Source organism: Ammospiza caudacuta, chromosome Z, assembly GCF_027887145.1.
Source record: "Ammospiza caudacuta isolate bAmmCau1 chromosome Z, bAmmCau1.pri, whole genome shotgun sequence".
NCBI classification, from domain to species: domain Eukaryota; kingdom Metazoa; phylum Chordata; class Aves; order Passeriformes; family Passerellidae; genus Ammospiza; species Ammospiza caudacuta.
In genome coordinates, this window is record NC_080632.1 from 77178202 (window position 1) to 77204767 (window position 26566).

Below are 26566 nucleotides of genomic sequence, written 5' to 3' on the forward strand. Positions count from 1 at the left end.
TAAGCCACCGCCACTTCAGTTCCTGGCACCCAAGGTGGGGCCTGGGCGCATCTCCTGGCACTCGCCTCTGCTTGAGTGCTTCGCCTGAGGGCACACTGGACCCCGTGGACAAGACTAACCAGTCCCATTGGTCGTGGAACTACCCTAGGGTCAGCAGACCCCGGTTTAGTGGGTGGAGCTGCCCGGGGATGAGGAACAGCAGCTCCTGGCACCTCAGGAGTTGCTCCTGGAACAGAACCATCACCTCGGATCTTCTTTTCACCCCTGCCAGATTTTGGTAAGTATTTCTCTTTCCTTCTTACCCCCTGTCTGTTTTAGCCTTTTCCACCCCTCGGTGCCTTTCTGGGTCAAGGTGATTTCTCTCATTCTCATTTTCTGCTGTGCAGCCCATTCCCCAGACAGGGGCCGGTGTCGGGCTCTTGTTGTTTTATTTAATGTTTTAACTGAAGTGGTAGGTGATCTGAGCTGTTCATTAACATCTTGCCATGGGTGCTCGGCAGTCAACAGCTCAGAAAAGAGCAAGTTCCCAGGTTGTGGGTATCCTAGCTGTTGGGGGGTTTGTAGTTCTGAAAAAAGAGTTGCATAAGTTAGTCAAATGGCTGCTCTCTAAGTTCCCCGAACTTTCCCCGGACCTAATGAAGGACCCTGCTCTTTGGGGAACTGTTTATATCAAGCTTCAGGATGCGATTAGGTCCGGGGAAACATCGTTGGCCCAAGTCATCTTTTGGGTTTCTAAAATTCGGTCTATCCTTAAATCCCATTTGAAATCTGAGAGGCAGCCATCTGAATCCAGTTTGTGCCCCAGTTCATCCTCTGCTCCTGCTCCTAGCCCTCTTCCCTCCCCTGCCTGTCCTCATTCTGGGATTCTGAGAAGAGCAGCTCACTCCAGCAAAGCGCAGGGTGGCCATCATTCCCCTGGTTCCTCTCAGAAACCCCATTCCCCCCGCCCTAGAAGTCCTGGCCAGACTCTTAGGGAATCTTCTCCTTCCCCCTCTTCCCTGACCCCTAAGTCCCCAGTTAGAACACCCTCTGTTCATTTGCGGCTCCCTCCACAAGATGGTTCCCATGGAGCCCAAGATGGAGGGAACCACATGGTTTTTCCCTCCTTTCCTCCTTCTTCTCCCCACAATCCCTTTGTGTCCAGGAAAAACCCCTTCCTGTCCCCGGATGACTCCTCCCAACTCCTCCTCCCAACTTTCCCTCACCCCTCCTCCATCAGCACCTCCCATTTCTCCTCTCACTTCTCCTCTCCCTCCTCAATATTCAACCATGCCTCCAAGCTCCACCCCTGGGGTGGGACCCCAACCATCCAATTCCCCCGCCCAGCCCTCAGGAATGTTCTCTGCTGAACCTTCTGGCCACACCCCCTCCTCTCCTCTTTCCAGTTCCCATGCTCCCCCTTCCGGTTCCCACACTTTGGCCTCCCGTGGGGGGAGGGGGGTGGAGACCCAGGAGCTGGAGCGGGCTAGTATTCCATCAGCAGTTTCGGTCACGTACCATCCAGAGGGGGGAAACTGTACCCAGTGGTCTCCCTTAATCCAACAGCAGATAAAGGAGCTCTGCAAGGCCCAAAAGGACTACTCCCGGGAGAGTGAATACTTCTGGGGGGTCCTGAGGGCCACTTCAGTAAGATCGGAGGTCACCCCTTGTGACCTCCGAGACCTCTCATGCCTTCTCAACCCCACTGAGTTTGTTGTAAGGGAGGCGGCATGGGAAAAGGAAGTTGTAGAGCTCCTTCCCACTTTGTGGGATGATCCCCACACAGGGCAAGATTTAAATGGCGACACCATCTCCATTGAGCACCTGTGCGAGAAGGGAGACCTAGCGGACAGGCACGTCCAGGTGAGGATTATCCTGCCTGCAACCCTTAGGGAGAGCCGGAAGGCAGATGAGAGGGCATTTCATAGACTTCCTGCCGCCGTTCCCCAGATCTTCTATACTAAGATCTTGCAGCAACCGGACAAGCCATTCATCTTTTTTGTTTAGCGTCTCCGGGAGGCGATCGAGGCTCAGGTGTAGGGGGAAGAGGCCAGGAAACTGCTCCTGTGAGAGGTAGCTACCACCAATGCTAACCCAGTGTGCAGGTACGCTATCCTGAGCCTGCCTATGGATCCACCTATCCCCCTGCAACGCAGGATAGAGATCTGCTTGCACAAAGTCACTATACCCTCCAGAGACCTCGACCACCGGACCAGACTACCGCCCCGCCGTGTTGCTGCTGCCAACGTCCCAGAAGCTATCCCAGTGGACTCTGACCCTGCTTTTCCCCCAGCGGACTACCGGCCTAGGCCCAACACCTCTGACACCTCTGGGCCGGTTCACAAGGGCACCGCTCCCTGTCATTTGTGCGGGAAAGTGGGACACTGGATGCCCAATTGTCCGTTTCGAAAGGAGTTTTGGGAATTTAAAAAGGGGAAAGGACTCGAGGGAACTCCCCTCCTCAAAAAAACCAGGAGCTGAGCACAGTCCCCCCCCTGCGCGAGGACAAAAATAAGGCGGGTTTAGTAACATCATGCAGGGAGGGCAAAAAGGGAGAACCGCCTGCCGCCTCAACCGAAAGTGACTGCTACTCACCGAACTTGTCTAGTTTGTTATGCCTTCGACCAATGCCCATTTTAACAACACCTTCTAAATTTTAAACTTTCAGGCTGCAGCTGACGGAGCCTCTCCATCTGAGGAACTCTGACTTCCATCTTGTGACTGTGTGCCCGGAGTGCCCAGACAACTGGGGACAGATCAGTGGGTATGTAGTTGTCGGAGACACAAAGTTCACACCATCAGAAGTGAACATTGTCCCGGGTCTTTTGACATCAGACCCGGGGCAATTCTCGATAGGGCTGTACTGTGTCCGCCCTCCTTTCTTCCTCCCCAAGGGTCAGATTATCGCTCAGGCCATCCCAGTGCCTGAACTACCCTGGGTCCCAGGACTGCCCTCCACGCCAACATCAGGTGAACATCCCATGGTGGCCTGGGCTCATGTCCTTGGGTGGGAGAAACCAAAGATCACTTGTCAACTCATGAGGGGAGGAGATCAGGTACCCCTTAAGGGTCTTTTGGACACAGGGGCAGATGTGATGATCATTCCTTCTCGGGAATGGCCATCCAATTGGGAATTGCAGGACGTGGCTGTTCACGTCTGTGGTGCTGGGGGTTTACAACTGGCACGACAATCTAGAAGCATCATACAAATTAAGGGGCCAGATGGGCAATTGGCGTCTGTACGCCCATTCAAGTTAGACTATACGGAACCCTTGTTGGGGAGCGACCTTCTTGCCCAGTGGGGAGCCCGAATTGACTTGCCAGTGGCTCCCCAGGTTTTTCAGGCAACAGCCACTGAAGAGTGCCCTACCTGGAAGCTGAATTGGAAATCGGATAAACCAGTATGGGTAGTGCAGTGACCGCTCAATAAACAAAAATTAAAGGCGCTCAATGAGCTCATCAAGGAGCAGCTACGTAAGTGGAACCTGGTGGAGACCATGTCTCCACCAGGGAGTGGAACTCCCCAGTGTTTGTCATTAAGAAACCAAACTAAGATAAGTGGCGGCTCCTTCACAACCTCCGCCAAATTAATAACATTATTGAAGATATGGGTCCCCTCCAATCAGGGATGCCGTCCCTGACGGTGCTCCCTCGAGACTGGAATCTGGCAGTCATTGACATCAAGGACTGTTTCTTCCAAATTCCCCTTCTCCCGATGATGGTCCGCGTTTTGCCTTCATGGTTCCTACCATCAACTGTGAAGCCCCACGCAAGCACTACCATTGGCGTGTTCTTCCACAGGAAATGAAAAACAGCCCTCTTATTTGCCAATGGTACGTCGCTTCCTTGCTGTCTCCCATTCGTGCAGCCGCCAAGGATGCAGTAATATATCATTATATGGACAACATCCTCGTTTGTGCTCCGACAGACGACATACTTGCCCACGCTCTTGACCTGACAATCAATGTTGCTGCAGGGTTTGAGCTTCAGCAGGACAAGATTCAACGGATGCCACCCTGGAAGTATCTGGGTTTGGAGATAAATAAGCGGACCATTGTGCCACAAAAATTGGCTGTCCATACAAACATCAAGGCCTTAGTGGATGTCCAGCAACTGTGTGGGTCTTTAAACTGGGTGAGGCCCTGGCTAGGGATTTTGACCGATGACCTAGCCCCCCTTTTCAATCTATTGAAAGGGGCAGAGGAGCTCAGTTCTCCTAGGGCTCTTACCCCAGAGGCTCAGGCAGCACTGGAGAAAATCCAGCAGTCCATTTCGGCCAGGCAGGCCCACAGATACCAACCGGGCCTGCCATTCAGATTTATTATCTTGAGAAAGTTGCCACACCTCCACGGGGTGATTTTTCAGTGGGATGATTCTATCAAATGTAAGGACCAAGGCTTGGGGGACTCCCTCTTGATCATAGAGTGGGTTTTCCTCAGCCACCACAGGTTCAAAAGGATGACACAGCCATCAGAGCTGGTGGCAGAACTTCGATCAGAAAAGCGAGATCGAGGATCAGGGAGTTGGCAGGATGTGACTTCGACTGCATCCACATTCCCATCAAATTAGAGTCGGGCCAATTAAAAAAGAAAACCTTTGATGAACTGCTTGAAATCAATGAAATGTTACAGTTCGCTCTGGATAATTACACTGGCCAAATTGCTGTTGATCAGCCAGCCCACAAATTGTTTAATCAAGAATTCTCTTTGTCTTTAAAAAGGGTTCAGAGCTGAACCCCTTTGAAGGCACTGACAGTGTTTACAGATGCGTCTGGAGCATCCCACAAGTCAGTGATGACTTGGAAGGATTCTTAAACTCAGTGGTGGGAGGTTGAGGTTGCCAAAGTGGAGGGTTCTCCACAAGTAGCTGAGTTAGACGCTGTTGTCAGGGCCTTTGATAAGTTTTCTGAACCATTCAATCTAGTAACTGATTCGGTGTACGTCGCCAGTGTGGTGTCCAGAGCAGAAGAAGCAGTTTTTCAAGCGGTATCCAACGTGCCCCTATTTAACTTGCTCTCAAAATTAGTCAAATTGGTCTTCCGCCAAGAGCAACCTTTTTCTTGATGCATGTCAGGTCACACAACAACCTGCCGGGGTTCTTTGCAGAGGGCAGTTGGAGAGCCGATGCCCTAGCTGCTCCTGTTCAAATGGCCCCGCTCCCGGATCTGTTCAGTCAAGCTAAGATCAGACACCAGCAATTCCATCAGAATGCCCCTGGCCTGGTTCAGCAGTTCCAGCTCATGCGTGAACAGGCCAAGGCGATCGTGGCTACATGTCCCCAGTGTCAATCCCATCAGCTCCCATCAGTCAGCTCTGGAGCTAACCCCAGAGGTCTGTTCAGCTGTGAGGTGTGTCAGGTGGACGTAACACACGTCCCTTCATTTGGCCGACTTTGTTATGTTCACGTTTCAGTGGATACCTTCTCCAGTGCGGTCTATGCTTCTGCCCACACAGGGGAAAGGGCTGCAGATGTAGAGAAACATCTTGTGCAGGCCTTTGCAGTCCTGGGCATCCCCAAGACCATCAAAATAGATAATGGCCCAGTGTACAAGTCCAGAGAGCTGAAGAGCTTCCTGCAGCAATGGGGAATAGAACGTAAAACTGGCATCCCCTATTCCCCAACAGGCCAAGCCGTGGTTGAGAGGGCCCACCAGAGCCTCAAGAGAGTCCTAGAACAACAATGATTGGCAGTGAAGGTGGAGTCCCCTCACATCCAGCTGTCCAGGGCAGTCTTCCCGATCAACTTTTTAAATTGTTCCTTCGATAACTTGAACCCTTCAATCGTGTGATTCTTTGGTCACCATGAGCAGCTGCAGCCGAAGGCTAGGCCTCTAGTTCTTATTAAGGATCTGGAGACCTGGAAAACAGAAGGACCCCACGATCTAGTTACCTGGGGGAGGGGGTATGCCTGCGTATCCACCCCCTCAGGCTTGAGATGGGTACCATCTAAGTGGGTCTGCCTGTTTATCCCAAAAAAGTCCAAGCAAGTGAGTGTTGCGACACAGGCAGAGGAGGCATGTTGACAGAGGAGGCAGAAACCTGACCCCTTCTCCCTAGACTTCGACCTTCTCTGAAGTCTTCCCTCTGGGCAGAACCAAAATCCTAAACTCATTATTTTACTATGTTTCCTTTCAGTGGCACCCATCCAAATGGCCCTTTCACCATCCACCATCCTGCTGTTGGTTGTAGCACTCGGGTCCTGTTTTCCACTTTCAGGCACCTGGATCGTCCCTCAGCCCAAGGCCAACGTCTGGCGGACTCTTGCACAAGCCCTCGGTCAGGACTCCATATGCATCAGCAGAGGACCCAATGTCGTCTTGCCTTGTGGGGATTCTTCTCTCTCCTTATGAGTTGCCTACCCCCTTTAATGCTTCCTTTGTTCCTTTAATTTCTAGAAAGGGTGCCTTGTTCCTGGCTCCGAACCCGAGAATTTCCTGGAGGGACGGGACCAAAGGAATGGTACCCCTAACTGTTGAACCCCATGAATTTGATTTGCTCGGTTCCACCAATGCCTCCCTTTGCTTTCAGTTTAATCCTTCTTGGACCCCAGACCCTTCCGATCGGAGTTTCACGGTGGTATGGCAGACCATTAAAGAATACACTGCTGGTCACTGGTGTGAGGTGGTTGTTACGATCAATGCCGCATCTACTGTGGGAAACTGACCCCTGTCTCTACCCCGAGGCATTCTCTTTATTTGTGGAAACCCGAGTGTGGGCAGTCATAACCCTCTCGCCTTATCAGAGGTCCCTGTACCATCGGACGGTTGACGCTGCTTATGCCCAACATGACCCAAATTAAGAATTGGATAGCGAAGAATGTCACACAAAATTTAGCCCATTCCAAAAGAGATCTTACAGATCTCTACCCCGAGTGTGACGATGAAATTGATCATTGGTCGAAACGAAAATCAGTTGCAATCACCCTTTTTTTGCCTTGGGTGTCTATAGCTAAATCTCTAGGTGAACTGGCCCGCCTAGAGTGCTGGGTGGCCAAGCAAGCCAATTTTACATCAACTGCTCTTTCAGACCTCCTATCAGACGAGGGAATCACAAGGAAGGCGACTTTGCAGAACAGAGTGTCGTGGGTTGACAGCCTTTATCCCAATATCGTGTGTTGTGTCTGGCAGCTGTGCCTTTTCTCTCTCTTCCCCCCCCCCCCGGCCATCTTGCTGCGGCGGGGCGGGGAAGAGAGGGGGGAGTGTTTGACCAGGCCTTTTTGCTTTTGGCTTTTGCTGCTTGGCTCGGCTAGCCGCTTTGCTTGCTTGCTTTCTGCTTTTTTTGTGCTGTTTTTTTTCCTTTTCTCTTGCTCCCTCTTTCTTACCCTCCCCTGAAGATACTGGACCAGCTCCGGACGTGACCTGAAGACGTCCAGGACATCCGAAGCTTGCAGAGAAGCGCCGCGCCCTCTCAACACACAGTCTGTTTTTTCTGTTTTCTTTTCTTTTCTTGTGTTGGGGAGTGTTCTTTTGTTACTTGTAAATAAATAGGTTTTGTTTTCCACTTTGCTCCTCCGAGAAATTCCTTCCCGAACCCGGTGTTGGGGGAGGGGTGGTTGGAGGTTTGTTTTGTTTTTGGGGGGCTCCCTTTTGGAGATTTCCCCTAATTTGTCCTAAACCAGGACACAGAGCAGCCTTAGATTTCCTGCTCCTCCTCCACCACCATCGATGTGAGGAGTTTCAGGGCCTCTGCTGTTTGAACCTGTCGTCCAAGGCCAGGGATGCAAGGACTGCCATAATAAAAATGCAGTATTTGGTCCACAACATTAAGCAAGAGAGGTCAGACTGGCTGGGGGACATCTTCTCAGGATGGGGACTTTCGGGCTGGATGGGTTCTGTGTTAAAGACTGTTTTGTTAGTTCTCCTAGTCCTTATTATTGTTTAAATTGCCTGTTCCATTGTTTGGGGGTTGATCAAAAAACTGTTAAGCAAAATCACTTCTCCCCCAAGCATCAACCAGGTGGTGTCTTTGGAAGACCTATCTAGTGAAGCAGAAACTTCAGAGTCGGATCCATCGGAGGCCTCTTTAGTTGCAGAAGATGATCCAGACGATTCAGCCCCTCCAAGCCACCCCAGATTTGGAGACACTGACCTGGTCTCCAAATGGGACAATCAAACTCAGTTTACTCCCGCCTGAGTTTCATTTTCTTTTATTTTTTAAACAAAAAAGGGGGAGATGTTGTATTGTGCTTGTTTTGCTCCCCCTTTACTTGTTTTGTTCTCTCTCTGTGTAAAGTTGGATTGTTCTGTTTCCCCCTATGTTAGAATGGTTCTGCCCAGGTTCTCCCTCCCTTCCCCGTTATATGTCAATCTCCCTGGTCCCTATGGTTATGTATGTATCCGTTTATACTCCTCCCTGGTTACCCCAGCAACCCAATGTATCCTTACCTTGACTGCTCCCCAGGGCCCTGCCAGTAACTCCCTGCTCACACCTTTATATCCAGAAACTTCTCTCCAGGGCTTAGAGTGATTGGCTTAGGGACTGGGGCCCCTCCTTTAAGTTGTATCCATTGGTCTTCCATGAATGTCAGTCCTATGTACCCCTGGATTCCCATTTGTCCCTGTACCGGTTCCACCCCTACCTCCCACTCCCTAAATAAACCCATGTTGCCACCCCCCCAACATCTTCGTTTGTTGGCTCCCCTGGACTTCATTAAACCCGGACTTGCCCCAGACGGAGAGCGCTCTTTCTTTCCTGTTCGTTGCAGCCTTTCGCGGTCTCGTCCACACCTGGCAGCACCTGCAGCCATAGCGCTGGGTGTCTGCCTGAGGCGCTATCCCGAAGCCCGGCTATCAGGACAAGTGCCCCCCATGCTGCCTGGGCGAGCAACATCTAGGCTGTCGCCGCTGCAATACACCAATGAGGGAGTGGATCGAGGGTGGTCTTTTGAGAGGAACCAACAGGGAAACAGAAAGCGTAGAACTTTCCAGAACAGGGGAGTGAACCACAGTTGATGGACAGTCAGACAACAGTATCTTCCCGGGGCATCTCTGCCCTGTCTTCCCTGTGGGTCCCCTCCACATCTCCCCCTTTTTTGTTTATTAAAAATGCGTTTTTGGTGAGCCAATTTGCTGTTTGGTCTCCAGTCATGCCATAGAGTAACATTCGGGGTGAGGGTAGTCAGCTGGCCAAGGCTGCAGGGACCCCCTTTTGTTGTGCTGGTGTAATTGCACCATTCAGCCACATTGTAGCGTTTATTGGTCTGCGAGACATCCCTGTGGGTACTACTTTGTGATTTCATTGTAACCTGCTGATCTGGTCTCTCTTTGTACTCGAATTTGATACAATAACTCACCCTGGTGGGCCCCAGTAGATCTAACTCCTGGGGTTCTGTGGTGCATGTGAGAGAATCCTCCTCCATTCATCCCAGGTGTCCACATCCCAGGGTTGGGTTTCTTACCTGTGAATGGGTAATCATTTGGTGATAGGGGGATCTCCACCAGACACGTTGAAAGTGGGTCATCCACGCTTTCCATGGCCATGCATAGATTGTCTTGTTGCAGGGATCATGTTAAGGTGACCCACACGTTTTGTTTTGGCTGGGGGGACAATCCAGCCAGTGGTCACTTGGATGGTCATGAGGGCATAGATGAGAGCAGCAGTGCTGGCAATGCTCGCGCTGTTGTGGGGTATTCCCGGGGTTGTTATGAGGGCGGTCATATTCTCCACTCTCTCCTGGTGTATTTTTCCTTTGAGGCGGGAAAGAGCGTACATCAGTTCACCCATCCTCACATTCCTTCCCGTATTCATGCCCTTTAACATCCTCCTCTATCTCTCTTGAAGCTTCCCCCTTCTTTTTCAATGGGGAACCAGGGTAAGTGGAGAAGGAATGAAAGGATTAGGGGAGGAAGGGACAGGGGTGGGGTTAGTGCTAACAGTTGGGTGGAAAGGAAAGGGTAATCTGTGTCCGAGATTGATGTTGTTTGTGGGATGTATCTATGGGTTATCAGCGTCTGATGTTCTGATAGGACAATTTCTTCCTCTTCCTCCTGCTCCACATGAGAAAGCAGTTTCAGGGGTGTGATGCATTATGAGATTGGCTTGGTGTCCATCAGGAGGGTTGTTTTCCTGCACACGGTCAAGGTAAGGTTTTACTAATTTCCCAGGAATCCATCTGGGTCTGGTGCCTATAGAGACACAAGCAAATCCTCTCCCCATGTGATGAGGGGGTAAGGACCTTCAAGAGCTTTACATTGAGGGTCACAAATGAGCACTGGAGATTTCTTCTTAAGATGTGCATGGGTAGTGCTGTGGAAGTATCTAAGGATTGGGGGGTTTGGTTCCTTCTGGGAGCAATTCATAAAATTGAGTACATAAAGTGCCTTGCACAATCTCTCTTCCGGAGAGGTGGTGATAGCAGCATCATGTTGTTGTTCTAACAACTTTCTGATCTCCTTGTGTGCTCCTTCTACAGTTGATTGCCCTGTCAGGTTATGGGGAATGCCAGTGGTATGGGCAATTCCTCACTGTTGTGTGAATTCTCTGAAGTGCTTTGAGGTAAAGGCAGGACCATTGTTTGTCTTTATATTTTTAGGGACTCCTAGGGTTGCAAAGGCCATATAAAAATGTTTGACATCTTTTGCTTTTTCCCCTGAAGCAGCCAGCTGGAGAAGGATTGTCCCTCTCAGACGTCCTGGCTAGCAATTCAGCACCACTAGCAGCAATGCAGCACTATTCTGATTTCAGTGATCCAGGACAGCACCTAAGGCAACCGCCCTGTGCTATGACAGCAGCAATAGCCTTGTCGAAGGACGTGGCTTGCAGCTACAATCAGCAGAAGAAGAGAGCGGGCTCCAGCTGTGGTGAATCCAGGTTTATTGTGTCCCAGAGGAACCAACAGCCGAAGACAAATTCTGGGAGATTATAACAGTTTATAAGGAGGGAAGGAGACAGGGAAGGAGTCTGTCTTCGGGTGAATAGAATTTCAGAGGGGAGTGAGATACAAAAGACTGACTTAGGGAAAGCACCAATGGGGATGATTTGAGGATGTAGCCCTGGCCCCTGAACCAATCACTCGACGCTCTAGCTGGAAGTTTCTAGAGAGAAGGGTGGGAGCCCCGAGTTACAGACAAAGCACTGGGGAGAGATTTGAGATAGGATACATTGGTTTCCATGGCAACTGGGGAGGAGTTGGGATAACCAGCAGCACAAGCGAGGGAGGAGAGAACAAGGGCAGAACCACTACATGAAAGGGGGGGAACAGAACAATCCAACTTATACAGACGCAACACAACACCACATTACATGGGAACCAGAAACAGGGGCATGGGAAACAGGAAGTTTGTGGGTGGAGCCCTGTGGCTGGGGGATGGAGACTTGGGTGGAGATAATCTCTGAGGTAAATGGCATTGATGACACAGGAGGATGGGAGGGACCTGTCCACGCAGCTGGAAGGGGCAGAGCAGTGGGAGGAGTAGTAGGAGGACTGGTGGGTAGACAAATGGGAAGATTAAAATCATGCACCACAAGGGAAGAGGAGGGGCCAGGGGAAGGGAAGGAGAAGTCTGGGGCTTGTGCGGGAAGGGGAAGGAAAGTATTATGGGAAGGAGAAGTACCCACCACAGGGCATTGGCCATTTTGTGGTGCTTCTCTGGAAAGGATAGGGGGACCATCTTGGGAAATAAAACTGTCTTGGAACACATAACCAGGATTATTAAGAGGAATAAAAGGGTTGGAATGAGGGATTAGGGTGAACTCCCTGACAGTGTGGCCACCACTCTCAGGGCAAGAGTACCAAGGGGACTTGGAGCCAGGGAGATTGTGGCAGCCCTGCGTCCTTGTTTGATGGGTTGCTCCTCCATGTCCACCCAGTGTAGGAGAAGTAGGAACAGGAGAAGGAGGTGGGGGCAAGGGGGCCCAGGAAGAACTGGGTACAAACTCTCTTATTGTTTTTTAGATTCTCTTTGATGACACCCCAGGTTAAAAATAACTTCATGAAACTGCCTTTAACAGAAGGGTCACCCTTCTTGGTAGCATCAGTTAATACAACACTTCGTTTTTTCCAAAACTCCTCTTTCAGAATCTCTTGTGGGATGATAGTGGGGAAACTAAAAAACAACCACTTAACAAACCTCTTCAACTTTTCCTTTGAAAAACTGACACCCCTGACATCCCTCAGGGTTCCTGCAACTTGGAGGTAAATTTCCTTCTGCCGGGTAGACAGCCTGGAGCCCATCCTGGCTACCTAGCATAATTCCAGCCACACTCTAGAGAAAAAATGAAGAAAACAATAAAAGGGCCCTGGAAGCTGATGGGGGCAGACTGACCATGCCAAGTGTTGCGTGACCCTTTCTTCAGGAAACAGCCACCCACTGCCAATCCCCTGGCCGAGTCTGTCCCAGCCACCAGGGAGCTCACCCAACCGTTGACTCCAGGAAATGAGGTCGTAGAGGTCATCTTCAGTTCCAGAGACACCTTCCCAGATGCCAAAGGGAAGGCTACGTCTCTCTCCTCTGGGAGCACCACCGAAGAAAACTCGGCATGCTCACATGCAGGTGTTGACACAGCAACCAATTGAAAGTCCAAGGGCCGATTGCCCACAAAACCAGTCACTTTGTCAGGCTTCTTCCGATGCCCGACATTGGTACGCCAACTGTGAGAACAGTCTGCAGCCACGGGGTGGAGGTCCAAAGGCTAGCAACACCCTTAGTGGCCAGAGAGCACACATGAAAATGGCTGCCCCCTGATCTCTGCTGAGATTGTCCTGGGTGACAGTGATTGCAGCGGTGTGGGTGACACTGCAGGGGGGGGAACCTGAAGAGAAGGAAGCAGGGAAAGGACACTTGCCCAAATCTCCAAGGAAAGTTTATTTCCCGAAGGGGGTCAGTAGCAAATGCCAAAGAAGAGGGTGTCTGGTGAGCTTTTTTAAAGAGGGGAGGGTACGAGGGGTGGATACAACTCTTAACGAATGGGGGGATCTTAGGGGAGGGTAAGATCACTTAACTTAACCAATAGGGAACACTCAGGGAAAGGAAGAAGCCTCTTAAACCAATAAATCATTGAAGCAGGGCTAACTGACAGGGAACATTCTGCAACACAAGGGGAGTGGTAACAGTAATTGACAGGAGCAAGGGGCAAGGTGACTGGGATTGGCAGGGGCATATAAAGGAATGAGGGAGGAGCAGGGAGACTGACACAGTGAAGGACAGACACCTGGCGGGAAAAGTTTGAAGTAAACAACTTGGGACTGAACCATTTGAGGGAACAGAACAGGGTACATGGGAGAAACCACTGTGACTAACTAACATAGAAACTCTAACTTTTATATTAAAACAGCAGCCAAACATCAAACTACCACACGTAATGTTAATTTGTAGCCTTACCACAGTTGCAGCTACCGCCTGGAGACAAGTACACCAACCACTGACAAATGGGTCTAATACTTTTGAGATGTAAGCAACAGGTTTCTGCACTCCACACCATTCCTGTACCACGACACCTTAAGCTATTCCTTCTTCTACATTAACAAACAGTTCAAATAGTCTAATCAAGTCTGGTAAGCTTAATACTGGAGCAGTAGCCAACTTTCAACTCTTCTAATTTCTTCTCATCATCTTTACTCCAATTTATAGGCTCATCTTCAACTAATTTGTTATATAGGAATTTAACCAATTTTGTGTGTCCATCTATCCATAATTTACAGTACCCAATTAATCTGAGCAATTTCCTTACATCTGTTTTTGTTTTAGGTGTTGTTAATAACAGTATCCCCTGAATTCGATCAACATCCAATTTCTTGTATCCTTTCCCAGTTATGTGACCCAGATATTTGACTTCAAGCTCGATTGTAACTTCTTTTTTGATACTTTTAACGCTTTTTCCCCCAGGAAGTTCAGCAGATTAACTGTTGTTGTCTGTACATCCTCTTTTTGTTCCCCAGAAATTAACAAATCATCCACATACTGTTGAATCTGGGAACCTACATTGTTTTGTTATTTCTTCTAGGGTTTGGCCAAGTAAGTTGGTGACTCTGTAAATCCCTGAGGTAACCTTGTCCATTTTGTTTCCTTTCAGTTTCCTCCTCGTCCCATTCAAATGCAAACCATTTCCTACTCTCTTTTTCAAGTGGGCAGGACCAAAAGGCATCTTCTAAATTGAAAACACTGAACCATGCATGTCTTTGATGGTACCTTGCTCAGTAAATTGTATGGGTTAGCCACCACCAGATATCGGGTAATGCTTTGTTTATTTACTTCCTGTAATCTTGAACCAACCGATAGGTACCATCTTGTTTCTTTATAGGTAGTATTGGGGTGTTATGTGGGGACATATACAGCTTCCAAATTCTCTCTTTGATCAGTTCTTCAATTACAGGTGTCAGTCCTTGTTTCCCTCACACGGAAATCGGATGCTGTTTAATTCTTATTGGAGGAAGGTCAGGCTTCATTTTAATTTCTATAGGTGGAATATCTAAAGAGTCCGTGACCTCCTTCTTCTTCCCACTCTCTCGGATCTACTCCTTTTTCATCTTCCTCTCTTAAAACCATCATCTTTACCACCATATATTTTCCCTCAGGTACCACTCCTATTTTTAATTGCATCTGTAAATCCCAGCCTAGGAGGTTAGAGTCCAGCTCCGGCATATATAGTAAATCTGCACAGCCTTCCCTGAAACTTCCTTTTATGGGTACTTCCTCGATGATAGGTAACTCAAAGGGTTGTTTTTGGCACCTTTAACTTTACATGTCCGGTTACTTCATTTACATCCTTTAGAAATCTTTGAGACACTTGAACCGTCTGCTCCAGTATCAACTAAAAACTCAGTTTCTTCGCTCTGAGGGTCAATTTCTAAGTTTACCAGAGGCTCCTTTTGATGACTAATATCATCCCTCAGAGCGTAGAGCCTCTGACACCCCTAGTTCACTCCTTTTAAAATCCTTCCCAGGGTGTCCTGTTCTTGCACGACGACCTAATGCATTTTTCTTTTTCTACAAAAATTCCTGGTGTGTCCCTTTTCACCGCAATAGAAACATATGATATCCACCCAAGGTGGTCTTCTTTCTGCCCAACATGTTTTACTATCTCTATCTGGTTTGTTCTTTCTACCTGGTTGCCCTTTAAATCCACCTCCTCTAGGCCCTGTATAATTGGTTTTTTTCCGCCTCCTGTCGATTCACCATTTCCAAACTCTGAACTGTCCCTGGCCATTGCTACCATGATTTTTGCGTTGGTCATGGTCTTTTCCTCCTCCCTCCTTAAGTATTCTTTTTGTGTCTCCCTTAATAACTCGTTCATTCTCTTTTCTTACCAGTCATCCAGCTTTTCCAATTTTCTCTGGATGTCTACTCAGGATTTTGTCACAAATTCAATTTTAACTAAAGCTTGTCCTTCTGGACTGTCCAGATCAACACTAGAATACAGTTGAAAATTTCACTTCAACCCCTCTAACCAAGTGCAGGGTGATTAGTCTCATTCTTGTTCACTATCGAACGCATTTTAGCATTATTTGTTCTAGAGACAGCTTCTCTTACCCTCTTATAATCAGTGTTCTATATTCTCTCATACTTCTTCTTTCCTCCTCCTGATTCGGGTCCCAGTTGGGTGGGTTGATAGGCATCTTATCTTCCCCTCTGGGCGCACCTCAATTCTCTTTCTCCCAAAATTCTGCTGTTTGGATCATTTGTATTTCTTCTGAGAAGAAAAGTATCTCCAAGATTGAGTTTAATTCCTCATACGTAAAGACATTTGCTCCTAAAAATTGGTCCAGTTGTTGAGAGTTGCCTATGGGATCTTCTAGTAAGTTCTTAATTTCTGTCTTAAAATTTCTAACCTCAGAGGCATTCAATGGAGCATTTACAAAACCTGTACTACCTCTGGTTCCTCCCATAGGCCCTTCCCTCAAAGGAAATAATTTTTCAATCCTTCCTGTGTAATTCTGGATTTTCTTGCCTGGAACCTTGTATTATATTGTTGCAACAGCAACACTCGCTTCCCTTTGTTCCCAGACGGCCCCCTTGGGATGTCCGGAACCGCAGTACTAGGAGGTCCACATCACTTTGGAAGTGTGCACTTGCAGCCCCTGTCTCATTCATACACACTCGCTTCCCATCCCCTCACACCTTAAACCCCATTCACATTGCTCAGAGATATCATGAGCCCCACTCCCTCTTGGAGGGCTCTCACCTTTTTGAGTTGTTGTGTCCCCTGTAGCCTCAGGTATAGGCAGCAATCCCTTTCTGCACAGCCTCGACATAGTCCAGTCCCCGGCAGCCAAAAAGTGGCCAGATGCATCTTCCAGGTTGTTGTGTTGTGTTGTTTAATTTCCCCAGTTATTCCCCCATTTTATGTATTCTCCCCCCTGTTTCTGTAAAATGGTTCCTCCCTACCCTGATTTTCCCACCACCGTCCCTCTTGACAGTTGGTTTCCCCGGTTACCCCCTTCCCCCCTCAACTGCCAATCTCCCCCTGTTATGTAATTACCCCTCCCTTTTACTCCTTATATGTAAGTTTTTTCTCCTCCCTGGGCCCAGTCAATCACCCCCCACTCCTCCCTGCTTTCTAGAAACTTCGCCTCTCTGGGGGTTGTGGTTGGCTGTGGTCCCGGGGCCCCTCCTTTATGTTGTATTAATTGGTTAACCCCTTATGCCAGTTGTGTTTGTACCCCTCCCTGATTGGCTAGTTGGGCTTCCCTCCTCTCTCCACCCCCTCCTTTTAAAACTTTGCCTCTCACCTCACTCCCTGCCATTTGTTGGTTAGCACCCTCCCTTCCTGTTCTCGTCATCGAACCTTCAATAAAGTGGAGTTAGCCCCCAGCATTTGGACGCCTCTTCCTTCGTCCCACTGCGCCTTAGTCCGCACCGCGCATCCAGCCCAGCCCGAGGCCAAGACGCCAAAGGGGGCTGGCAGTGCATGCGCCGGGGGTGTCGGCCACCTCCTTCTCGCTTCAGCTAGCCGGACTTCAGGGCCAAATACGCCCCTTGCGCAGGTTGGCGCCCAACGTGGGGCCCGAGAGTGGACACTTGGACATCGGACCACTGACCGGACCCCGCGGTGTGGAATTTACAATTTCCTTGGCCATTGACCTACCTCGGGTAGTAGCAGACCCCGTTTTAGGGGTAGCGCTCCCCGGGGATTGGAGTCCCAGCCCTCAGCACCACCAGAGGAGGACTCCAGGGACGAAGACCCCCCTGCCTGGTTTTCTGTTGCTGCGACGACCAGACTGGTAAGTCCAGGCCCCTTCTCTCCCTGGGGATTTTCCGGACTTCCCCCTCCGCCTTTTTAAACCAATTCCCTTGGGGTACGGGCCCTGCCCTGGGGACCTGCCCTCCACCCTCTTCCCTAAATCCCAAACCTTTGTTGTTTTATTTTCCCATGGGAGCCGGACTCTCCCCGGACACGGGGGCCGGACCTACCACCCTATCTCCTTGTCCCTCGCGCCTTCCCCCGGACTTCGGGGCGGTGGGAGGGCGGAGGCTGGTTGTGCGCGGCTTGTTGTTTTAGTTGACGTTTTCTCCGGGCGAGAGGGGAGTGACATCAGCTACCTTTTCCCCCTTTCTAGTAGTGAAATTTTTTTGCTGCTAGAAAGGCACCATGGGTGCAGGCTTGGGAAAGGAGCAGAAAGAGGTTTATTATTATGTTAAGGGTTTGTTACTTACTGGTGGGCATAAGGCGCCCAAGCCTGAGTTAAAGATGTTGGTTAAGTGGGTCTTTTCAAGGTTCCCCAATGTCTCCTCAGAAATTCTGAAACAGCCACGTTTTTGGGCAGCCGTTGTGGCAAAATTAGACGAAACAGTGAAGTCTGGGGAGACAAAATTAGTCAACGTGGCATACTGGGCTGGTATTGTGCTTGCCACTCTCCACCCAGTAGGGGAGCCTAAGAAAGGACCCGCAAGTTCTATGTTATCCCCCCGTTCCCCTCGTTTGCTTGCCCTTGTCCCTCGTTCCGCTCCCCCATCCCATAGGCAGGAGCCCTCGAGGGGGATTCTAAAGGCCGAAAAGAAGCAGGGGGTTCAACCTGCCCCTGCTCCCCCTCGACCTGCTCGGCCTCCCCCTTCGAGGAGCCCTGGCCAGGCTTCTCTCCTTCCCGACCCCTCTGTCCCTGTCCCCAAGTCCCCAGTTGTAAAACCCAAAGTTCGATTTATTGAAGGTTTCGAAGATGGCTCCCAGGGTGCCCAAAATGGCGCCGGCCACATGGCCGTACCCGCCAGGGCCCCTTCTCTTCCCCAGAACCCCTTTCTCCCAAATCCCAACCCCTTTCTCCCTCCTGACCCAACACCTTTTTCGGTTGCCCCTCCCTTGTACCCCTCTACGGTCCCTCACACTGCTCCTCCTTCGACTCCTCCCGTTCCTCCGCCCTCGGTACAGCCCCCTGCTAGTCCCGCCCCTGCTCCTCCCTCATATTCGGCTCCTCCCTCGATTCCTCCCGTTCCTCCGCCCCCAGTACAGCCCCCTACCGATTCCGCCCCTACTCCTCCCACCCATCCGGCTCCTCCTTCGGCTCCTCCCGTATCTCCTCCCCCAGTCCAGCCCCCCATGGATCCCTCCCCCGTTGCTCTTGTCACTCTCTCGTGTTTGGCTCCGCTCCCATGTTCCACCCAGGGGGCGGAGAGGGGTGGTGTGCCGTGCCCACCCCCTCGTCCCGCTTCACTACCAGGCCCCGCCTCAACCTCTTCCACTTCCGGTTCCCTCGCTTTCCCTTCCGGTTCCCACGCTTTGTGTTCCGGGGGGGGGGGGGGGAGTGGATGACCGGAGGCCGGGGCAGGCGCCCTTGTTGGAAGCCGCCCCGGTTTCGTACACCCTGAGCGGAGAGGGGAGTTATCTGGCGCAGTGGGTGCCTTTAGCACCGGCACGGATCAAGGAACTGTGCAAGGCGCAGAAGGACTACTCCCAGTAGTCCGAATACTTCCGGGGGTTGCTCCGTGATGCCCTTGCACGGGGAGATCTGGTGCCTGCTGACCTGAAGGCTCTCTTCTCCAGCTTGACAGGCCCTATGGAGTTCCGGATTTGGGTGGCGGAGTGGAAGAGGGAGATTTTGGAGGTTCTCCCAAACCTTTGGGGGAATCCTGCAACTTCTCACGACGCAGACGGCCTGATTGTTCAGGAAGAGCATCTGTTGGGCGAGGGGCAGTGGGCGAATGGGGCAGCCCAGGCTCAGGCTCTTTTTCCCCAACATCTAGTGGAGACGGCTCAGGCTGCGGAGCGAGCTTTTTTCAAGCTCGCGGTCGTCACCTCCCAATGGGAGGAAGACGAGGTGCGGCAGGGCGCGCAGGAGCCCTACCTGGCCTTCATCGAACGCCTCTACCGCTTCGTTGAAGCACAGGTGTCCAGGGACCAGGAGAGAGAGTGTATGCTAAGGAAGATGGCATACTATAATGCCAATTCCGAATGCAGGAAGGCAATCAGGACTCTCCCTCGAACTCCCCGGCCCACTGTGGAGGCGATGATGGAGCCGGTAGTGGCTCATGTTCCTCTCTCTGCGCGCCCACGCAGAACCTCCGTAGCCTTTGCCGATCTCCCCGAGCCCGAGACATTCGACCTTGAGGCTGCCCCTGCTGCCGGGCCACCAACACCAGGGCCCGGCAGAAGAACAACCGACACCCGCCCCTGCCACTTATGTGGTGAGATAGGGCACTGGATGCCCCAGTGCCCCATGAGGCTTGACTACCTCAATTACAGGAGGCAGAGGGAGAGGGAGAAAAAGACCCAAAAAAACTAAGTCAAGAGCGCAGCCCCTCCCTGCGCGTTGACAAAAATGCGGCGGGCAAAAGAACATCATGCGGGGAGGAAGGAGACGAGGGAGTGCCGCCGCCAACCTACGTTTTGCTGGACTTGACACACTTCACGGACTTGACTAATACCTGTGGTGCAGTTCCTGCGCTTAACACCTTGTCCTCTGCTTCTCCATACAGGCTGCAGCTAACTAGGGATTTTTATATCCCTAGTAGTAACATCCAGCTGGTGTCTGTCAACCTCCAACATCCGGGTCACTGGAGGAAACTGGGACGTTGCAGGTGGACTGTCATCGGTGACACCAAGCACACGCCGCGAGACGTGCACATCATCCCCGGTCTGGTCACTACCGACCGGGATCGTTTCGCGGTAGGGCTGTACTGTGTCCGACCCCCACTTCTCCTTCCCAAGGGACAGGTTATCGCCATGGCCATTCCCGTTCCTGACAAGGACCATTGGAGCGACAGCGTGGAAAAGACATCACCTCCGTCAGTGGCCTGGGCGCAACTCGTAGGGAGGGAGAAGCCCCGCCTGACATGTCAACTCTCATTGGGCGGGGATCGAAAGGTCATCAGGGGTCTCTTGGACACGGGTGCAGATGTGACGATCATTCCCTCTCGGGAGTGGCTGTCACAGTGGGATTTGCAAAGTGCAGCGGGCACGATTTCTGGTGTTGGGGGTTTGCAATTGGCCAAACAGTCAAAGAGCATTGTCCAAATTAAGGGGCCCGACGGGCAATTGGCCTCTGTGTGCCCATTTGTTTTGGATTACACCGAGCCTCTCTGGGGGAGAGATCTGCTAGCCCAGTGGGGGGCCAGAATTGACCTACCAAAGGCTCCCCAGGTTTTTCGGGCAGTGGCCACTGATGAGCGCCGGACCTGGAAGCTGGATTGGCTCTCTGATAAACCAGTACAGGTCCAACAGTGGCCACTAAACAAACAGAAATTGAAGGTGCTCAACGAGCTTGTGCAGGAGCAGTTACTTAAGGACAATATCGTAGAGTCCATGTCGCCATGGAACTCCCCGGTATTTGTCATCAAGAAGCCTAATAAAGACAAGTGGCGGCTCCTGACCGACCTCCGCCAAATTAATGACTTAATCGTTGATATGGGATCTCTCCAACCAGGGATGCCATCCCCATCAATCCTCCCCCAAAATTGGAATCTGGCAATAATTGATATCAAAGATTGTTTCTTCCAGATTCCCCTTCACCCGGACGATGCCCCGCGCTTTGCTTTCACGGTTCCGTCAATCAACCGTGAGCCCCCGGCCAAGCGCTATCATTGGCGGGTGCTACCACAGGGAATGAAGAACAGCCCTGTGATCTGCCAATGGTACGTCGCTTCGCTGCTGTCACCTCTACGTACAGCCCTCGGGGATTATTATATGGACGACATCCATCATTATATGGACGACATCCTCGTGTGTGCGGCTGACCACGGTTTACTTGCCCATGCACTTGACCTGACAACAAGTGCGTTGGTTGCTGCAGGGTTCAAGCTCCAGCAGGATAAGATTCAGCGGATGCCACCTTGGAAGTACCTGGGCCTCGAAATTACAAAGCGGACCATTGTTCCGCAAAAATTGGCTATTCGGACGAAAGTCCAGACACTAGCGGATGTCCATCAACTGTGTGGGTTTTTAAATTGGGTGAGACCCTGGCTAGACATCCCCACCGAAGACCTAGCCCCCCTTTTCAATTTGTTGAAAGGGGGAGAGGGGCTTAGTTCCCCTAGGGCTCTCACCCCAGAGGCAGAGGTGGCTCTGGAGAAGGTTCAAAAGACTATTTCGGCCAGGCAGGCCCATCGGTACCATCCGGGACTGCCATTCAAATTTATCATACTGGGAAAGCTGCCACACCTCCATGGCATGATCCACCAATGGGACCAAAACCTGAAGGAACAGGGTCTGGGTGACCCCCTCTTGATCATAGAGTGGGTGTTCCTCAGCCACCACAGGTCCAAAAGGATGACACGGCCACAAGAGCTGGTAGCCGAACTGATCCTCAAAGCGAGATCGAGGATCAGGGAGCTGGCAGGGTGTGACTTTTCATGCATTCACATTCCAATCAAATTGGAAGCGGGCCAATTAAAATTAAAGACCTTTGAAGAACTGTTGCAGACTAATGAATATCTACAGTTTGCGTTGGACAGCTACACTGGGCACGTCGCAGTTGATCGGCCGGCCCACAAATTATTCAATTCGAATTTTAAATTGTCTCTTACAAAGGTTCAAAGTAGGGAGCCACTGGATGCCGTGACTGTTTTTACTGACGCGTCTGGAGCATCCCACAAGTCTGTCATGACTTGAAGGGATCCTCAGACTCAGCAGTGGGAGACCAATGTTGTTCTTGTGGAGGGTTCCCCACAAGTGGCTGAGTTAGACGCAGTCGTCAGGGCATTCCAGAGATTCCCTGGACCTTTCAATTTGGTGACAGATTCTGCGTACGTCGCAGGTGTAGTGTCCCGAGCAGAACAGGCAGTTCTTCAAGAGGTCACAAACAAGAGATTGTTTGAATTATTAAATAGGCTCGTCGAGTTGGTCTCCCACCGCGAGCACCCATTTTACGTGATGCATGTGAGGTCACACACTGACCTGCCCGGGTTCATAGCGGAGGACAACCGCCGTGCCGACTCCTTGGCCATGGCTGCCGTTACACAGGGCCCGCTCCCGGATGTGTTCGGCCAGGCTAAGATCAGCCACCAGCTCTTTCACCAGAATGCGCCTGGCCTGGTTCGGCAATTCAACCTGACGCAGGACCAGGCCAAGGCGATCGTGGCCACATGTCCCCAATGCCAGCAACATCAGATGCCCACCGTGGCCTCAGGAGCTAATCCTCGAGGCCTGGCGAGCTGCGAGGTGTGGCAGACGGACGTGACACATGTCCCATCCTTTGGCAGGCTGTGTTATGTCCACATCTCAGTAGACACCTTCTCTGGAGCTATCTACGCTTCTGCCCACGCAGGTGAAAAGGCAGCGGATGTTCAGAGGCATCTGCTTCAGGCATTCGCTGTCTTGGGCATCCCTAGGGCCTTGAAAAGTGATAACGGCCCTGCATATACTTCTAAGGAGCTGCGGAGCTTCCTGCAGCAATGGGAAATACTCCATAAGACCGGCATCCCCTATTCCCCAACAGGCCAAGCCATGGTGGGGAGGGCCCACCAGAGCCTTAAGAAGACCCTGTCCCGCCAACAACCGGCGATGAAGGTGGAGACCCCCCACGTCAGGCTGTCGAGAGCTTTGTACACCCTCAACTTTCTTAATTGCTCTTTCGACAGCCAGAATCCTCCAGTGGTCCGGCATTTCGGCAGCCACCAGCAGCTGCAGCCTAAAGTCAGGCCTCCGGTTCTGGTCAAGGATCCGGAGACCTGGCGGACGGAGGGCCCCTTCGACTTGGTGACCTGGGGAAGGGGATACGCTTGCGTGTCTACCCCCTCAGGTCCCAAGTGGGTTCCATCGAAGTGGGTAAGGCCCTTTGTCCCGAAGCAGGGGACAAAAGCGGGGACTGTGCCACAGGTTCGGCAGGCGTGTTGTCGGCGACGGAGGAGGCACCACCATCTACCATTCGCTCCTCCGGACCTTCCCTCAGTGGAGGAAGAGCCTTCCCCTCCAGCCTCTCCTCGACCACTGGACCTCCTTCTCCACGCATCTTCCTGTTCTCCCCCTCTCCCCGATATATCGCCCCGAATGTTCTACTTAAGTTGGCTTTTCAGGGAGGAACCATACTTATGATTTCGATATACTTTTACTGTTCTTTATCGTTTCAGTTACGTCTCCCCTATGGCCCCCGCTACAACACCGCTGGCCCCAAACCCCGGGATGCTGCTCATCCTGATGGCGACCTGCTGGCTCCTGATATCATCTACGGAGCCGTGGGTTGTCCCCCAGCCCAAAGTTAATGTCTGGCGTGCCTTGGCCCAGTCGCTTGGACAGGACAGCATTTGCCTGGACACCGGCGCAGCAGAGGACCCGATGTCGTCTTGCCTTGTGGGGATCCCATTCTCTCCAGGCGAGTTCCCTCCTACTTTCCAGCGTTCCTTTTCCCCCATTTTGGCCCGGAGCCTCACGATCCTCCCCAGTTTTGACACCTCAAATGCCTGGAGAGACGGAGTGTTCACGCTGGCTCCTGCAACCTCCGAGCCCACTGAACTACATCTACTCGGCTCCGCCAATGCCTCTATTTGCTTTCAGTTTGATTATGCCATCACCCTTGTAGAGAGGGGCAGTGAGGTGGTCCTTCAGTCTAAGAAAGAATACCAGGCCAAGCAGTGGTGTCAGGCCGTTTTAAAAATCCTCGGCCCCACCACTACAGGCCGGACCCCTTACTCCCTTCCTTGGGGTGTGTTTTTAATTTGCGGAGACCGAGCATGGGCAGGCATCCCCTCTGGCCTGGTCGGAGGGCCGTGCACTTTCGGCCGGCTGACGCTGTTTACACCCAACATGTCCCAAATTATTGACTCGAAACGATCTAACATCACGTCCGAATTGGGCAGGTCTAAAAGAGATCTTAAGGATCTCACCGAGGACTGTGATGCCGAAATTACCCATTGGTCTCACTCAAAGTCCGTCGCCTTTACCATTTTATTGCCTTGGGTATCGGTGGCAAAGGCTCTAGGAGAATTGGGCCGCCTAGAGTGTTGGGTGGCGAAACAAGCCAATTTTACATCAGCCGCATTATACGACCTCCTATCAGACGAGGAAATTACAAGGAAGGCGACACTCCAAAACAGGGCAGCAATAGATTTTCTATTGCTGCTTCGCCATCATCACTGTGAGGAGTTCGAGGGCCTCTGCTGTTTGAACCTGTCCACCCGAGCCGAGGACGCCAGACAATCCATACGTAAACTGCAAGACCTAGTTCACAAGGTCCAACAAGAGACCTCGGACTGGCTGGGGGACCTTTTCAAGGGTTGGGGCCTGAGCGGGTGGGCCACTTCCATCATTGAAACCATTGTTAAAGTTGTCTTGAGTTTAGTTATGTTTTCAGTTCTCGTTATGGTGATCCGCGGTCTGGTCCAGAGACTGATATCTAAGGCCACCTCGCCAAACATCAACCATGCCACTGTGCCCGTCGAGGAGCACATCGAGCTGGGGGACCTCTCCTCGGAGGCCGGAGAAGCTGCAGAAGAGGAGGGGTCAACTGTGTCGCCCGCTGACCATCCATGGGCGGACGGGCCCCAGCTCAAAGAAGGCGAAGATTGGCCAGACCAGCCGCGGGTCCCCGAAGTTTAAGTTTACACGGACTTTTACGTTCCTTTATTTTATTTGTTAAGAAACGGGGAGATGTTGTGTTGTGTTGTTTAATTTCCCCAGTTATTCCCCCATTTTATGTATTCTCCCCCGTTTCTGTAAAATGGTTCCTCCCTACCCTGATTTTCCCACCACCGTCCCTCTTGACAGTTGGTTTCCCCGCTTACCCCCTTCTCCCATCAACTGCCAATCTCCCCCTGTTATGTAATTACCCCTCCCTTTTACTCCTTATATGTAAGTTTTTTCTCCTCCCTGGGCCCAGTCAATCACCTCCCACTCCTCCCTGTTTTCTAGAAACTTTGCCTCTCTGGGGGTTGTGGTTGTCTGTGGTCCCGGGGCCCCTCCTTTATGTTGTATTAATTGGTTAACCCCTTATGCCAGTTGTGTTTGTACCCCTCCCTGATTGGCTAGTTGGGCTTCCCTCCTCTCTCCACCCCCCTCCTTTTAAAACTTTGCCTCTCACCTCACTCCCTGCCATTTGTTGGTTAGCACCCTCCCTTCCTGTTCTCGTCATCGAACCTTCAATAAAGTGGAGTTAGCCCCCAGCATTTGGACGCCTCTTCCTTCGCCCCACTGCGCCTTAGTCCGCACCGCGCATCCAGCCCAGCCCGAGGCCAAGACGCCAAAGGGGGCTGGCAGTGCATGCGCCGGGGGTGTCGGCCACCTCCTTCTCGCTTCAGCTAGCCGGACTTCAGGGCCAAATACGCCCCTCGCGCAGGTCCTGGGCTACCCTGGACCATTTCAGGGCATGACCTATCCCAGATGAATTCCCAAAAGATGTTATGGACAAACGAGGCCAGACTTTCTTCAGAGAAAAAGGTTCTCATTTATTTAAAAAGAGCTACAGGAGATGGAAGGCCCAAGACAGGCTCAGACCCCCACACAACAAGTTAAAAAAAAAATAAACAGCTTGTCTACTCCACATACACAAAGAACCCTGAACTCAACTGAACTCCCATTTCTGTAACTCCCCTTCGGGTCCAGGATTGGTGGGTTTTGGATCCACAGGGTGATTGGCTTGTTTCTGGTGTTCCTATTGGTCTTTAGTATCATTCATTCCTGACTCATCATTTCCTCGGGGCATCGAATGATTGTTTAGGTCTTTTGTCCAATCTCCTTCCGCAGCGCTGTTTTTTTTGCACTGACTCTGTTTTGGATGTTATTCTGCCCCTTTGGACCATCCCCCCCTGCATCCTGGACCCTTCAGAATTTGCAAAGAGCATTGACTTACTCCCTTAAAACAGTAACTCCCCTTCCCAAGGTTACAATAATCAACTCAACCTTAACTCAATACAAAATGAATCTCACTTATAAAAGTGGTAAAATGGAGGTGTGAGGAGCTGTCCCGAAGGCTGAGGGGCAGAGCCAGAAGTGGAGGGAACACTTGAAGGGGTGAGAACATGATGATGACAGTCACAGGGAGGAGCAGAAGAAGGAGCTATGGGCAGAGCCAAATTAGGTCGGGAAAAGAAAGAGGAGGAGCCAGGACCCAGGAAGGGACTGGACTGTAGGGAAAGGGTGCGAAAAGGAAAAGATTTTGGGAAGAAGGAAATGGGAGAGGTCCAGAAGATGGGGGTCACACAACATGCGGTTTATCATCTTGTGAACCCTGAGCGGGAAAAGAACAACTATCTTAAAACTCACCTAAAGGTTTTACTACAGGACTTGAGGTA